Raw genomic sequence first — 14,316 nt, 5'->3', positions numbered from 1 at the left:
TATTTTAAGTCTCATATAAAACGTTAAAATAAAATGACATGATAAAGTGTTAGAAAAATAATAATTTTATTTAAATTTATTTAAATAAAATCTACTAAACAAGAACTTTTAACCATTATTATCGGTGTATATGATGAGTCATTAATTAGTCTATTTTATTGCATTATTTAGTTTAGTTTTAATTAAGATTTGATTTTATTTTATTGCATTTTATTTTCTTTTTGAATATTTTACTTTAAATTGCTTTTTATTATATTTTAGGAACGAATATATGGTGGAAGGTGTCTTGGAGCAAAAGAAAGAGTACTGGAGCAAATACAGTGCGAAAATACGAAGATACGGGACAAAAATATATTCCCACATAGTTAGAAGCTTGGCACGGCCCGTGCCAACATGTGGCACGACCGTGCCACCTCCCAGAAGCCTCTTTTGCTGCTTTTCTTCGAGCCCAAGTTACTCTGTTGTAGTTTTACTGCTTTGCCCTTGTAGTTGCTTAGATTTTAAGTCAATTGTAAAGCTATAAATAGAGTAGCACTCCATCATAAACATTCATCTTTTGTTCTTGGAATAAAAGTTCACTTTTATATTATTGTTCTTTTATTTATTGCTTTCTCTCTTTTTCCCCCATGTCTACAATGAACGTTAGTGAGTAGACTTCTTTGTCTTGGGATTGTTGGGAAGTCTAATTACATAATCCTAACGAACCAAGCTTTAACCCTAATTCTATGTAGCCGTAATTTCTAATTTAGATTCACCGTTTTAACATGAATTAACAATTATCAAACTGTGGAAGCGAAAGCTGAGGGTTTGATAATTGTTAATCCATTATCCCAAACATCAATTCATAAAGCGAGAGCGGAGCTTTGATGTTGGAACAAGTGAATCTAGACAATAATTGCAAGACAGTGAAATAGTCCTTGCAATTATTGAGACACAGGTAGTTTCAATCCTTATAAGCATCTTCTAAGTAATCAAGTCAGCGAAATAGGCTTGGTTTCTAGAGGTAAACTCTCACCGGACTTTCATCGGAAAGGTGAGGGGCTAAAGGGAAACCGGTCTTTAGAAATTAAGGTGTAAACCATGGAATTAGAAGTTAAAGTCTTGTCTAGTGAAAGATTTGTTATTATGATGAACCGATAATCCCAAGGCTCTTTTATATTATTGTTATTTACTTTCAGCAATTAAACCCCCATTTTATAAACCTTTCTTCTCATCTAATCATTTTCTAAAAGTTAATTAAATTCATAACTCCCTAGCGGAACGATACTCTCTCTTATTACTATTACTTCGATAGACCGTGCACTTGCGGTTTGGCCTATCAGTATAAATTTTAAGATTGTCAATCACATAGAAATCATATATGTGACTTTAGTAGTAGTTATAATTAATGACAAATGTTTTTAATGATGTATGTCCTCTCTCCTTGCTTATAAAAAAAATGTTTTTAATGATGTAACGAATAGGATTGATAACAATGTAAAAACTCTTCAGATAAGTAGTGTAAATGTTAATTTAATCTTTTTTTATTAAATCGTTATCGTTCAATTTTATAAAATATTTATAATTATATGTTCGTAGTTTTTTTTCTGTACGATTTAATCTCTGAAACAACGTATTATACTTAAAAACAATGAAACCTATGGCAATAATTTTTTTCAATTAATAATAAAACTCATAAAACTCAACCAACATTATATGGTTGGTACAATTTGTCGCGTTGCTTATTGATACAATTATTGTTATCTTGGTAAATCTTCAATGTTTCTTTATGGTCTTCAAGTCCCATTTTGTCGAATCATTGAACCCTGCACAAAAATGAAAAAAAAAATATTAGAACAAAATACAAATGTGCTAGCAATTAAATAATAATCATGCTTTTTGCGTTCCATGGAGAGATGTCAGGTTGGATTATAAGGAGTTCATCGTTTTAATTTGTTCCATTTAAAAACAATTATTAACTAACTTTAAAAATTGTAAAAAAACAATTTATTCATATGTGTGAGTTTGAAAGCAAAACTTACGTGTTGCAATCGATGCTTGGATCAAATGGAACACTTAGAGTAATGTTGCAAAGTTGTGGTAGTTGTTTTGATCTATCAGGGTTAACTCCGAATCTTGATGCAGCGGGTTTGAGACAATTGCACACATCCCTACGAATCTGAGTGGTGTTAGCCTTTTGATTTAAATCATTTGCTCCTGCACAACAATAACTAGTTGGTGTAGCAGGGCCAACTCCCTGCAAAAAAGGCAGACATGGCAACAAGGAAAAAAGAGCCGAAGAGCAGCTCACGTCATCAATTTGGCGTGCATCCAATGTTGTTACAAACATGCCTAAAACCATCACAAGCATAGAAAGAGAGATAATTTTCATCCTCAACATTTTTATTTAAATATGTGTACGTGTGTGATGTTTTTGTGGATATTTAGAATGATTGGTCTTTGCAAGTATGGCTTAATTTATATGCAAAACTTGTTACGATTTTTTGGGTGACTCTTTAGGTTTTTTAATTAATTTTTAATGTTAAAAAAGTCTAGTTGGTGATTTCATATTTTATTCCTTTTTATTCTTACATAAATAGGAAATGTTTTTACCTTCAATATTCATAGTCAAACTTATAATTAAGACAATCAAGTATAACTATAAAAAATTGTAAGAAGATAATGTACTCAAAATTCTTTTAAAAGTAATTTATTTATTCTCATACTCATGTTCCCTCATTCTTCAAACGTTAATAAAATTAGTAGATTACTATGCACTGTTAACAACTACACAAGGGTATGAATAATTCATACAAAAAAGTAATAATCGTTTAAAAACAATAAATTGATACTCATTATATGTTATTAAAGAAACCACTATTTTTTCTCGAATTCTTTTAAACCGAAGAACGGAAAATTCATATTAGTGACCGTGCCACAAATCACCATTGTTCGACTGTATCATATTTTAAATCTTAATCCTCACTTGAAGCTTGAAAGTCAAGTTATTTCCACTTATATGAAATCTCATTGATTAATTATTCAAAAATAAATACTCACACAAAAGTAAATTTTCTTTTTAGATAAGAATAAAATGAATAAATTTAAAAATTGTGAAAACCTTTAAATATAAACCTTAATTTATAGTCAAATTATGATTGTAGTTTTAAAATATTTTAACTAATGTATTCAAAATGAAAATATGTGTATATTTTATTATGCTCAATGAAAAAAAATTGATTTAGATCTATTATGATGTTGATTGATGTGGCATTTGTTTTTACTTTTGTCATATTAATCTTGTTAGTTATAGTATATCATTTAATCATCGAAGATAGACGGGTTGTGATATCTCTCTTATTAATTCATTGTTTGGTGATCTGGAAGGATATTGTTAGTTAATATTATAATCACTGCAATATATTTTTTTGTAGTTTCTCATCATGTAAAGATTAATATTTTTTTTTTTTTTTGGGAATGTAAAGATTAATAGTTTTGAAAGTACTATAAAATAGAAAATATAGTACTTTTATAAAAATATAATTCCAATTGAAAGTGGTGATTGTAATATCCATTGAAAGTTTTCGTATATCTTAAAATTTTTTTCTTTTTTAAATTAATTAATTATTTAAAAAAACATTTAGTTAATAAATCCAATTATAGATAAAAGAAAATTATTTGAAACTAATATCTTAAATTACGGACATGTACATTTCATTAATTACAATGGAAATTATGGTCATTACAAATGTCCTCGAGGGGGCTGGAACTCAACACCTTAAGGTTACAAGACTGACTCTTACAAACTCAGCTAGTACCTCAAATCTAATTAATGTCATTCATGAATATGTGTTAACAGTTATTTTAACTTGTTGAATTGATCTAATATTAGGAAAGATTGTTTTGAACCCACATGGGTTGGCCTAACGGTATTGGCTTAGGCTTTGGGAGTGTGCTCCTCCTCAAGGTCTCAGGATCGATTCTCCCTGGCGCCAATTTGAGTGGGCTAATTTAGCTTCTACAAAAAAAAGAAACATTGTTTTTTCTCATTGATATTTCATCATTTTAATCATTTTAATTATATATAAGATCATGATTTGTTTAAACAAAGTTATAAATAGTATGATGATGCCTCTAATAATGGTTTTAATTTTCAATTTATAGTCCGAACATTTATCAACATTTATGTTATCTTAATGATCATATCTATAACATATAGATGATTCAAATATTTATGTCCCTGTTGTTTGGGAAGACAACTTGACCTATATTTTAAGTCTCATATAAAACGTTAAAATAAAATGACATGATAAAGTGTTAGAAAAATAATAATTTTATTTAAATTTATTTAAATAAAATCTACTAAACAAGAACTTTTAACCATTATTATCGGTGTATATGATGAGTCATTAATTAGTCTATTTTATTGCATTATTTAGTTTAGTTTTAATTAAGATTTGATTTTATTTTATTGCATTTTATTTCCTTTTTGAATATTTTACTTTAAATTGCTTTTTATTATATTTTAGGAACGAATATATGGTGGAAGGTGTCTTGGAGCAAAAGAAAGAGTACTGGAGCAAATACAGTGCGAAAATACGAAGATACGGGACAAAAATATATTCCCACATAGTCAGAAGCTTGGCACGGCCCGTGCCAACATGTGGCACGACCGTGCCACCTCCCAGAAGCCTCTTTTGCTGCTTTTCTTCGAGCCCAAGTTACTCTGTTGTAGTTTTACTGCTTTGCCCTTGTAGTTGCTTAGATTTTAAGTCAATTGTAAAGCTATAAATAGAGTAGCACTCCATCATAAACATTCATCTTTTGTTCTTGGAATAAAAGTTCACTTTTATATTATTGTTCTTTTATTTATTGCTTTCTCTCTTTTTCCCCCATGTCTACAATGAACGTTAGTGAGTAGACTTCTTTGTCTTGGGATTGTTGGGAAGTCTAATTACATAATCCTAACGAACCAAGCTTTAACCCTAATTCTATGTAGCCGTAATTTTTAATTTAGATTCACCGTTTTAACATGAATTAACAATTATCAAACTGTGGAAGCGAAAGCTGAGGGTTTGATAATTGTTAATCCATTATCCCAAACATCAATTCATAAAGCGAGAGCGGAGCTTTGATGTTGGAACAAGTGAATCTAGACAATAATTGCAAGACAGTGAAATAGTCCTTGCAATTATTGAGACACAGGTAGTTTCAATCCTTATAAGCATCTTCTAAGTAATCAAGTCAGCGAAATAGGCTTGGTTTCTAGAGGTAAACTCTCACCGGACTTTCATCGGAAAGGTGAGGGGCTAAAGGGAAACCGGTCTTTAGAAATTAAGGTGTAAACCATGGAATTAGAAGTTAAAGTCTTGTCTAGTGAAAGATTTGTTATTATGATGAACCGATAATCCCAAGGCTCTTTTATATTATTGTTATTTACTTTCAGCAATTAAACCCCCTTTTTATAAACCTTTCTTCTCATCTAATCATTTTCTAAAAGTTAATTAAATTCATAACTCCCTAGCGGAACGATACTCTCTCTTATTACTATTACTTCGATAGACCGTGCACTTGCGGTTTGGCCTATCAGTATAAATTTTAAGATTGTCAATCACATAGAAATCATATATGTGACTTTAGTAGTAGTTATAATTAATGACAAATGTTTTTAATGATGTATGTCCTCTCTCCTTGCTTATAAAAAAAATGTTTTTAATGATGTAACGAATAGGATTGATAACAATGTAAAAACTCTTCAGATAAGTAGTGTAAATGTTAATTTAATCTTTTTTTATTAAATCGTTATCGTTCAATTTTATAAAATATTTATAATTATATGTTCGTAGTTTTTTTTCTGTACGATTTAATCTCTGAAACAACGTATTATACTTAAAAACAATGAAACCTATGGCAATAATTTTTTTCAATTAATAATAAAACTCATAAAACTCAACCAACATTATATGGTTGGTACAATTTGTCGCGTTGCTTATTGATACAATTATTGTTATCTTGGTAAATCTTCAATGTTTCTTTATGGTCTTCAAGTCCCATTTTGTCGAATCATTGAACCCTGCACAAAAATGAAAAAAAAAATATTAGAACAAAATACAAATGTGCTAGCAATTAAATAATAATCATGCTTTTTGCGTTCCATGGAGAGATGTCAGGTTGGATTATAAGGAGTTCATCGTTTTAATTTGTTCCATTTAAAAACAATTATTAACTAACTTTAAAAATTGTAAAAAAACAATTTATTCATATGTGTGAGTTTGAAAGCAAAACTTACGTGTTGCAATCGATGCTTGGATCAAATGGAACACTTAGAGTAATGTTGCAAAGTTGTGGTAGTTGTTTTGATCTATCAGGGTTAACTCCGAATCTTGATGCAGCGGGTTTGAGACAATTGCACACATCCCTACGAATCTGAGTGGTGTTAGCCTTTTGATTTAAATCATTTGCTCCTGCACAACAATAACTAGTTGGTGTAGCAGGGCCAACTCCCTGCAAAAAAGGCAGACATGGCAACAAGGAAAAAAGAGCCGAAGAGCAGCTCACGTCATCAATTTGGCGTGCATCCAATGTTGTTACAAACATGCCTAAAACCATCACAAGCATAGAAAGAGAGATAATTTTCATCCTCAACATTTTTATTTAAATATGTGTACGTGTGTGATGTTTTTGTGGATATTTAGAATGATTGGTCTTTGCAAGTATGGCTTAATTTATATGCAAAACTTGTTACGATTTTTTGGGTGACTCTTTAGGTTTTTTAATTAATTTTTAATGTTAAAAAAGTCTAGTTGGTGATTTCATATTTTATTCCTTTTTATTCTTACATAAATAGGAAATGTTTTTACCTTCAATATTCATAGTCAAACTTATAATTAAGACAATCAAGTATAACTATAAAAAATTGTAAGAAGATAATGTACTCAAAATTCTTTTAAAAGTAATTTATTTATTCTCATACTCATGTTCCCTCATTCTTCAAACGTTAATAAAATTAGTAGATTACTATGCACTGTTAACAACTACACAAGGGTATGAATAATTCATACAAAAAAGTAATAATCGTTTAAAAACAATAAATTGATACTCATTATATGTTATTAAAGAAACCACTATTTTTTCTCGAATTCTTTTAAACCGAAGAACGGAAAATTCATATTAGTGACCGTGCCACAAATCACCATTGTTCGACTGTATCATATTTTAAATCTTAATCCTCACTTGAAGCTTGAAAGTCAAGTTATTTCCACTTATATGAAATCTCATTGATTAATTATTCAAAAATAAATACTCACACAAAAGTAAATTTTCTTTTTAGATAAGAATAAAATGAATAAATTTAAAAATTGTGAAAACCTTTAAATATAAACCTTAATTTATAGTCAAATTATGATTGTAGTTTTAAAATATTTTAACTAATGTATTCAAAATGAAAATATGTGTATATTTTATTATGCTCAATGAAAAAAAATTGATTTAGATCTATTATGATGTTGATTGATGTGGCATTTGTTTTTACTTTTGTCATATTAATCTTGTTAGTTATAGTATATCATTTAATCATCGAAGATAGACGGGTTGTGATATCTCTCTTATTAATTCATTGTTTGGTGATCTGGAAGGATATTGCTAGTTAATATTATAATCACTGCAATATATTTTTTTGTAGTTTCTCATCATGTAAAGATTAATATTTTTTTTTTTGGGAATGTAAAGATTAATAGTTTTGAAAGTACTATAAAATAGAAAATATAGTACTTTTATAAAAATATAATTCCAATTGAAAGTGGTGATTGTAATATCCATTGAAAGTTTTCGTATATGGGGTTTAAACTTCAGCCTTAAAGGCTATAAAGATAAGTTCTTATTGTTGAGCTAGCATCTCATGTGTTATTATTTTTCATTTTCTTTTTAACCAAAAGAGTAGTTAGCAACGTGCTAGACTACCGAAATATTATATATAGAAGAGAAAACAGGAAACAAATTAGAGGGACATAAAGCCAAAACCTCCTTAGAAATTAACAAATCTAAATTCAGGCAGACCACGTTTGTTTTTTCCATAATTAAACAAAAAATCAAACTATATATATTTCAATTTCAAACAAAAAAATATTTTTCTCTACGTGATGATGTTATATAAGGAATTAGTGAATAAGATATTTAAATTTCTACTAGTCAAATACTTAACTCAAATTTTGCTGATGGTATGTGTAATATCCCGCCTGTCAGTATCAGAATATTACTGGTTAAACACGTCAGAGGACTAATGTTACGGAAAGTAAGTTAATGGAAATATTTATTTTGTTTTGTCAGCTTAATACGAATAAAGCATCAGTGTCGGATTAAACACGCTTGAAGCAAGGGCAATTTGGTAATTGCACGTTTAAGGGATATTTATTTGAAGTTGGCCCCAAAATATCTAAAATCCAATCTTCTTTCTCTCTCTATGTTTTTGGGAAAGACTTTCCTCCTCCTTCTCTCTACTCCATCGATCTCTCCCTCTTCTCTCCCTACCTCACCAATTCATCAAGTCTTCATCAAGAATCATGATCAAGTTTGGTTCCTCTATCATCCTACAAGAGATTGGTAGCTTGGAGTAAGCTTATTTCAAATTCTTCTCCTCTTTAGAAGAGATTCAAGGTTAGGGTTTTGTTGTTTGGTAAAGAGGGAGCTAGAGCTTGCTTATGTTATGGTTCTCCCTTGATCAAAGAAGTGATATGAAGTTTGCAATGAATTGATGTTACTACTTTTCCTCCTCAAGAGAAGTTCATGAAGAATTAGGGTTTGGTGAAGGCTTTGAGTTGGAGTATGAACTTAAAGATTGGTAATCAACAAGGGATCATGGTGCTTTAGTTTGCAAGAAAAATATCAAGATTGAATGGTATGAACAAAGAAAGTGAGTTGACCAAGAGCTAGGGTTTTGGCTTGCTTGAGTTTGAGGCTTGGAGCTATCACAAGAACTTGGTTCAGGTGAGTTCCATAGATAGAATTCCCTACCATTGGGATTATGTTTATGTCATGTAGAATAATATGAGATTCTAGGGTTTATGTGAGATAAAAGTTGCCCCTTTTCTTGCCTTGCTTACTAAATGTCTTAATATTTGCCATATAAGTGTTTTATAAGTATTTTATGATCCAATATGTTTAAATATGCTTAGGAACACTTGGTTTGAGGTTTTTGAGTCAAAATTAGCAAAATTGCAGGGCTGGACTGTCACAACTCGCCTCGCGAGCAAAGTAGCTCGCCACGGCGAGCTGGAACTCCAGAACGAGGGAGTTGCTTGCCACCTACTCGCCTCGCAAGCAAGGAAGCTCGCCACGGCGAGTAAAGCAACTCGCCTCGCGAGTGAATGGTGCATCAGTGCACTGTTTGCTCGCTTCAGGTTTTAAGCCATCTTTTGGTCAAGTTTTCTTCAAGCAGTCTTTATAAAAGTAAACCCCTCAAACCAAGTTCCTATATGATGATTTTCTAAAAGAGTTTTCTTATGAATGAAGCAAGTATTAAGCATGTTTAGTGATGCTTGGTATATGAGAGATGACATGTATGATATGATATGAACTGGGGTAGCAAGTTATTCAGTAAGCAAGGGAAAACTAGAGCCTAGGCATAGTTGTCGAGAACTGGCATGTTAAGCAAGAACATGTATGATATAGCAAGTATATTAAGTTGTGGATAGGATAGTTAATCTCTCCACAATGATTAAGTATGTGCAAGCATGAACAAGTATGAATTACCGCTAATCGGATCGATCAAGGTTCCAAGGTAAACATGTAAGCAAGAATAGGTTTATCCTTCATGAACGAAAAGACCATGACTAATGTAAAGTAGGGGGCATGTCTCCTGCTATCCACGCCAGGGGGATACAAGGGGTTCTCATGATGGGAACGGTTCAAGCCGCAAGGGACCGGCATGTCACTGAATAATCAAGATGTCAGTGCTCGTGTCTATTGTTATCCACGTCAGGGGGATACGAGAGGTTCTCGACCCAAGGGGAACGATTCAAGCCTTAAGGGACCCGCACGACGTTGAGGGAGTCCGATGAGCCCTTGCTAGGTTTCATCGGTCATGTATGGGATTGTTCTCGGGGTTACTCCACCCGGGGCTCTCCGTAATGATTGAACTTATGCACGACCATGTATGTTATGATTATGATTATGCAAGAATGATTTCATGTATGACTAAGTTAAGAGCAAGAGCATTAGATGCTATAAGACAAGTACAAGTCATGTATAAAACAAGTAAAGAATGTGATACCGATGACAATCTTAGGTTTTCCCTAATCGTCCGGTTTAGAATCGTGTCATGATATGTTATGTTTAGGCCTCGATACGTAGAGCGTATTCTTGGCAATGTGGTCCTAGATTCCCCTCCGGCTGCCATGACACGTATAAGAAGTGAAGCCCATAACAAGTAAGAAGAACCTATGACGGGTCTAGCATGCACTACCATCTAGGAAAGCATGACCACACACGTATAATCAACCGTCAGGTTGTATTGTAGACACGTGGTGACCGTAGGTTTCCCCCGAGGTTACCTATAGCCTAGGATATAGGGGAACTCACTGAGACATTATGTCTCATCCCAATCCTTATTTTTTCAGATATCAGGCTGGACGTCAAGGTAGTAGCTGAATGAATTATTCTGCAGGAGCTCGTTCGTACCTGCGGCGTGGAGTTTATGGATTTCAAGGATGTATTTATCTTAATTAAGACAAGACATGTTGTAATGATAATGTACGAACGCGTTTATTGTATAATATCTTCATTCGAAGATTTTATGTTGTAAAATTTTTAATGTATCCAGTACTAAACTAACGCACATGCTAGACTTTCTAGATACGTCTAGTATGGGTGTTACAGTATGTGTGTTTTGAAATATTTTCGAGAAATAGACATTGTTTTATATATTATGTAAGTTTAAAATTAAAATTTTCTGAAATCATTGTGTTAGGTTTTTTAAATCACTCTCTCTACGGTGTGGGCCGGTCCTCCTAATACTCTAAAATTATTGTTTTTTCTAGGGTACGTTTTATGTCCTCCCTAAAATAAAAATCATTTTATAGTAATATTATTTGTCACACACACACTTATTAAAAAAATATTTTAAAGTAAAAAGAATTGAATCAAATATTAGAGTATATAAATTACTAAAGTAAATTTATGAGTTGTAATTTTAAATGAAATTTTTTTCTTTTTTAAATTAATTAATTATTTAAAAAAACATTTAATTAATAAAACCAATTATAGATAAAAAAAATTATTTGAAACTAATATCTTAAATTACGGACATGTACATTTCATTAATTACAATGGAAATTATGGTCATTACAAATGTGCTCGAGGGGGTTGGAACTCAACACCTTAAGGTTACAAGACTGACTCTTACAAACTCAGCTAGTACCTCAAATCTAATTAATGTCATTCATGAATATGTGTTAACAGTTATTTTAACTTGTTGAATTGATCTAATATTAGGAAAGATTGTTTTGAACCCACATGGGTTGGCCTACTGGTATTGGCTTAGGCTTTGGGAGTGTGCTCCTCCTCAAGGTCTCAGGATCGATTCTCCCTGGCGCCAATTTGAGTGGGCTAATTTAGCTTCTACAAAAAAAGAAACATTGTTTTGTCTCATTGATATTTCATCATTTTAATTAATTATATATAAGATCATGATTTGTTTAAACAAAGAGTTATAAATAGTATGATGATACCTCTAATATTGGTTTATACAAAAAAAAAGAAACATTGTTTTGTCTCATTGATATTTCATCATTTTAATTATATATAAGATCATGATTTGTTTATAAATAGTATGATGATACCTCTAATAATGGTTTTAATTTTCAATTTATAGTCCGAACATTTATCAACATTTCTGTTATCTTAATGATCATATCTATAACATATAGATGATTCAAATATTTATGTCCATGTTGTTTGGGAAGACAACTTGACCTATATTTTAAGTCTCATATAAAACGTTAAAATAAAATGACATGATAAAGTGTTAGAAAAATAATAATTTTATTTAAGTTTATTTAAATAAAATCTACTAAACAAGAACTTTTAACCATTATTATCGGTGTATAAAGTTTAAGATTGTCAATCACATAGAAATCATATATGTGACTTTAGTAGTAGTTATAATTAATGACAAATGTTTTTAATGATGCCTCTTGATGCCTGTCATCTCTCCTTGCTTATAAAAAAAAATGTTTTTAATGATGTAACGAATAGGATTGATAACAATGTAAAAACTCTTCAAATAAGTAGTGTAAATGTTAATTTAATCTTTTTTTATTAAATCGTTATCGTTCAATTTTATAAAATATTTATAATTATATGTTCGTAGTTTTTTTCTGTACGATTTAATCTCTGAAACAACGTATTATACTTAAAAACAATGAAACTTATGGCAATAATTTTATTCAATTAATAATAAAACTCATAAAACTCAACCAACATTATATGGTTGGTACAATTTGTCGTGTTGCTTATTGATACAATTATTGTTATCTTGGTAAATCTTCAATGTTTCTTTATGGTCTTCAAGTCCCATTTTGTCGAATCATTGAACCCTGCACAAAAATGAAAAAAAAATATTAGAACAAAATACAAATGTACTAGCAATTAAATAATAATCAAGCTTTTTGCGTTCCATGGAGAGATGTCAGGTTGGATTATAAGGAGTTCATCGTTTTAATTTGTTCCATTTAAAAACAATTATTAACTAACTTTAAACATTGTAAAAAACAATTTATTCATATGTGTGAGTTTGAAAGCAAAACTTACGTGTTGCAATCGATGCTTGGATCAAATGGAACACTTAGAGTAATGTTGCAAAGTTGTGGTAGTTGTTTTGATCTATCAGGGTTAACTCCGAATCTTGATGCAGCGGGTTTGAGACAATTGCACACATCCCTACGAATCTGAGTGGTGTTAGCCTTTTGATTTAAATCATTTGCTCCTGCACAACAATAACTAGTTGGTGTAGCAGGGCCAACTCCCTGCAAAAAAGGAAGACATGGCAACAAGGAAAAAAGAGCCGAAGAGCAGCTCACGTCATCAATTTGGCGTGCATCCAATGTTGTTACGAACATGCCTAAAACCATCACAAGCATAGAAAGAGAGATAATTTTCATCCTCAACATTTTTATTTAAATATGTGTACGTGTGTGATGTTTTTGTGGATATTTAGAATGATTGGTCTTTGCAAGTATGGCTTAATTTATATGCAAAACTTGTTACGATTTTTTGGGTGACTCTTTAGGTTTTTTAATTAATTTTTAATGTTAAAAAAGTCTAGTTGGTGATTTCATATTTTATTCCTTTTTATTCTTACATAAATAGGAAATGTTTTTACCTTCAATATTCATAGTCAAACTTATAATTAAGACAATCAAGTATAACTATAAAAAATTGTAAGAAGATAATGTACTCAAAATTCTTTTAAAACTAATTTATTTAATCTCATACTCATGTTCCCTCATTCTTCAAACGTTAATAAAATTAGTAGATTACTATGCACTGTTAACAACTACACAAGGGTATGAATAATTCATACAAAAAAGTATTAATCGTTTAAAAACAATAAATTGATACTCATTATATTTTTTCTTTTTTTTTGACAAGAAATTGATACTCATTATATGTTATTAAAGAAAGCACTATTTTTTCTCGAATTCTTTTAAACCGAAGAACGGGAAATTCATATTAGTGACCGTGCCACAAATCACCATTGTTCGACTGTATCATATTTTAAATCTTAATCCTCACTTGAAGCTTGAAAGTCAAGTTATTTCCACTTATATGAAATCTCATTGATTAATTATTCAAAATTAAATACTCACACAAAAGTAAATTTTCTTTTTAGATAAGAATAAAATGAATAAATTTAAAAATTGTGAAAACCTTTAAATATAAACCTTAATTTATAGTCAAATTATGATTGTAGTTTTAAAATATTTTAACTAATGTATTCAAAATGAAAATAGGTGAATATTTTATTATGCTCAATGAAAAAAAATTTGATTTAGATCTATTATGATGTTGATTGATGTGGCATTTGTTTTTACTTTTGTCATATTAATCTTGTTAGTTATAGTATATTATTTAATCATCGAAGATAGACGGGTTGTGATATCTCTCTCATTAATTCATTGTTTGGTGATCTGGAAGGATATTGTTAGTTAATATTATAATCACTGCGACATATTTTTTTGTAGTTTCTCATCATGTAAAGATTAATAGTTTTTCTTTTGGGAATGTAAAGATTAATAGTTTTGAAAGTACTATAAAATAGAAAATATAGTACTTTTATAAAAA

At 30.4% G+C, this 14,316-nt stretch overlaps 3 pseudogenes across 2 annotated transcripts; all 3 read right to left on the bottom strand.

Annotated features, from left to right (window-relative positions):
* Positions 1-2,017: 2,017 nt before the first annotated feature.
* On the bottom strand, positions 2,018-2,424 carry LOC146939026 (non-specific lipid-transfer protein 1 pseudogene; annotated as a pseudogene). Its single transcript, XR_015033421.1, has one exon. The product of XR_015033421.1 is annotated as a non-specific lipid-transfer protein 1 pseudogene (transcript).
* Positions 2,425-6,264: 3,840 nt separating this feature from the next.
* LOC146939025 (non-specific lipid-transfer protein 1 pseudogene) lies at positions 6,265-6,671 on the bottom strand (annotated as a pseudogene). Its single transcript, XR_015033420.1, has one exon. The product of XR_015033420.1 is annotated as a non-specific lipid-transfer protein 1 pseudogene (transcript).
* Positions 6,672-12,779: 6,108 nt separating this feature from the next.
* LOC146939024 (non-specific lipid-transfer protein 1 pseudogene) lies at positions 12,780-13,180 on the bottom strand (annotated as a pseudogene).
* Between the last annotated feature and the right edge of the window lie 1,136 nt (positions 13,181-14,316).

Source organism: Medicago sativa, chromosome 3, assembly GCF_051527215.1.
Source record: "Medicago sativa cultivar Bolivia chromosome 3, Bolivia_mono, whole genome shotgun sequence".
NCBI classification, from domain to species: Eukaryota; Viridiplantae; Streptophyta; class Magnoliopsida; order Fabales; family Fabaceae; genus Medicago; species Medicago sativa.
This window is presented reverse-complemented; position numbering and strand designations above follow the sequence as displayed.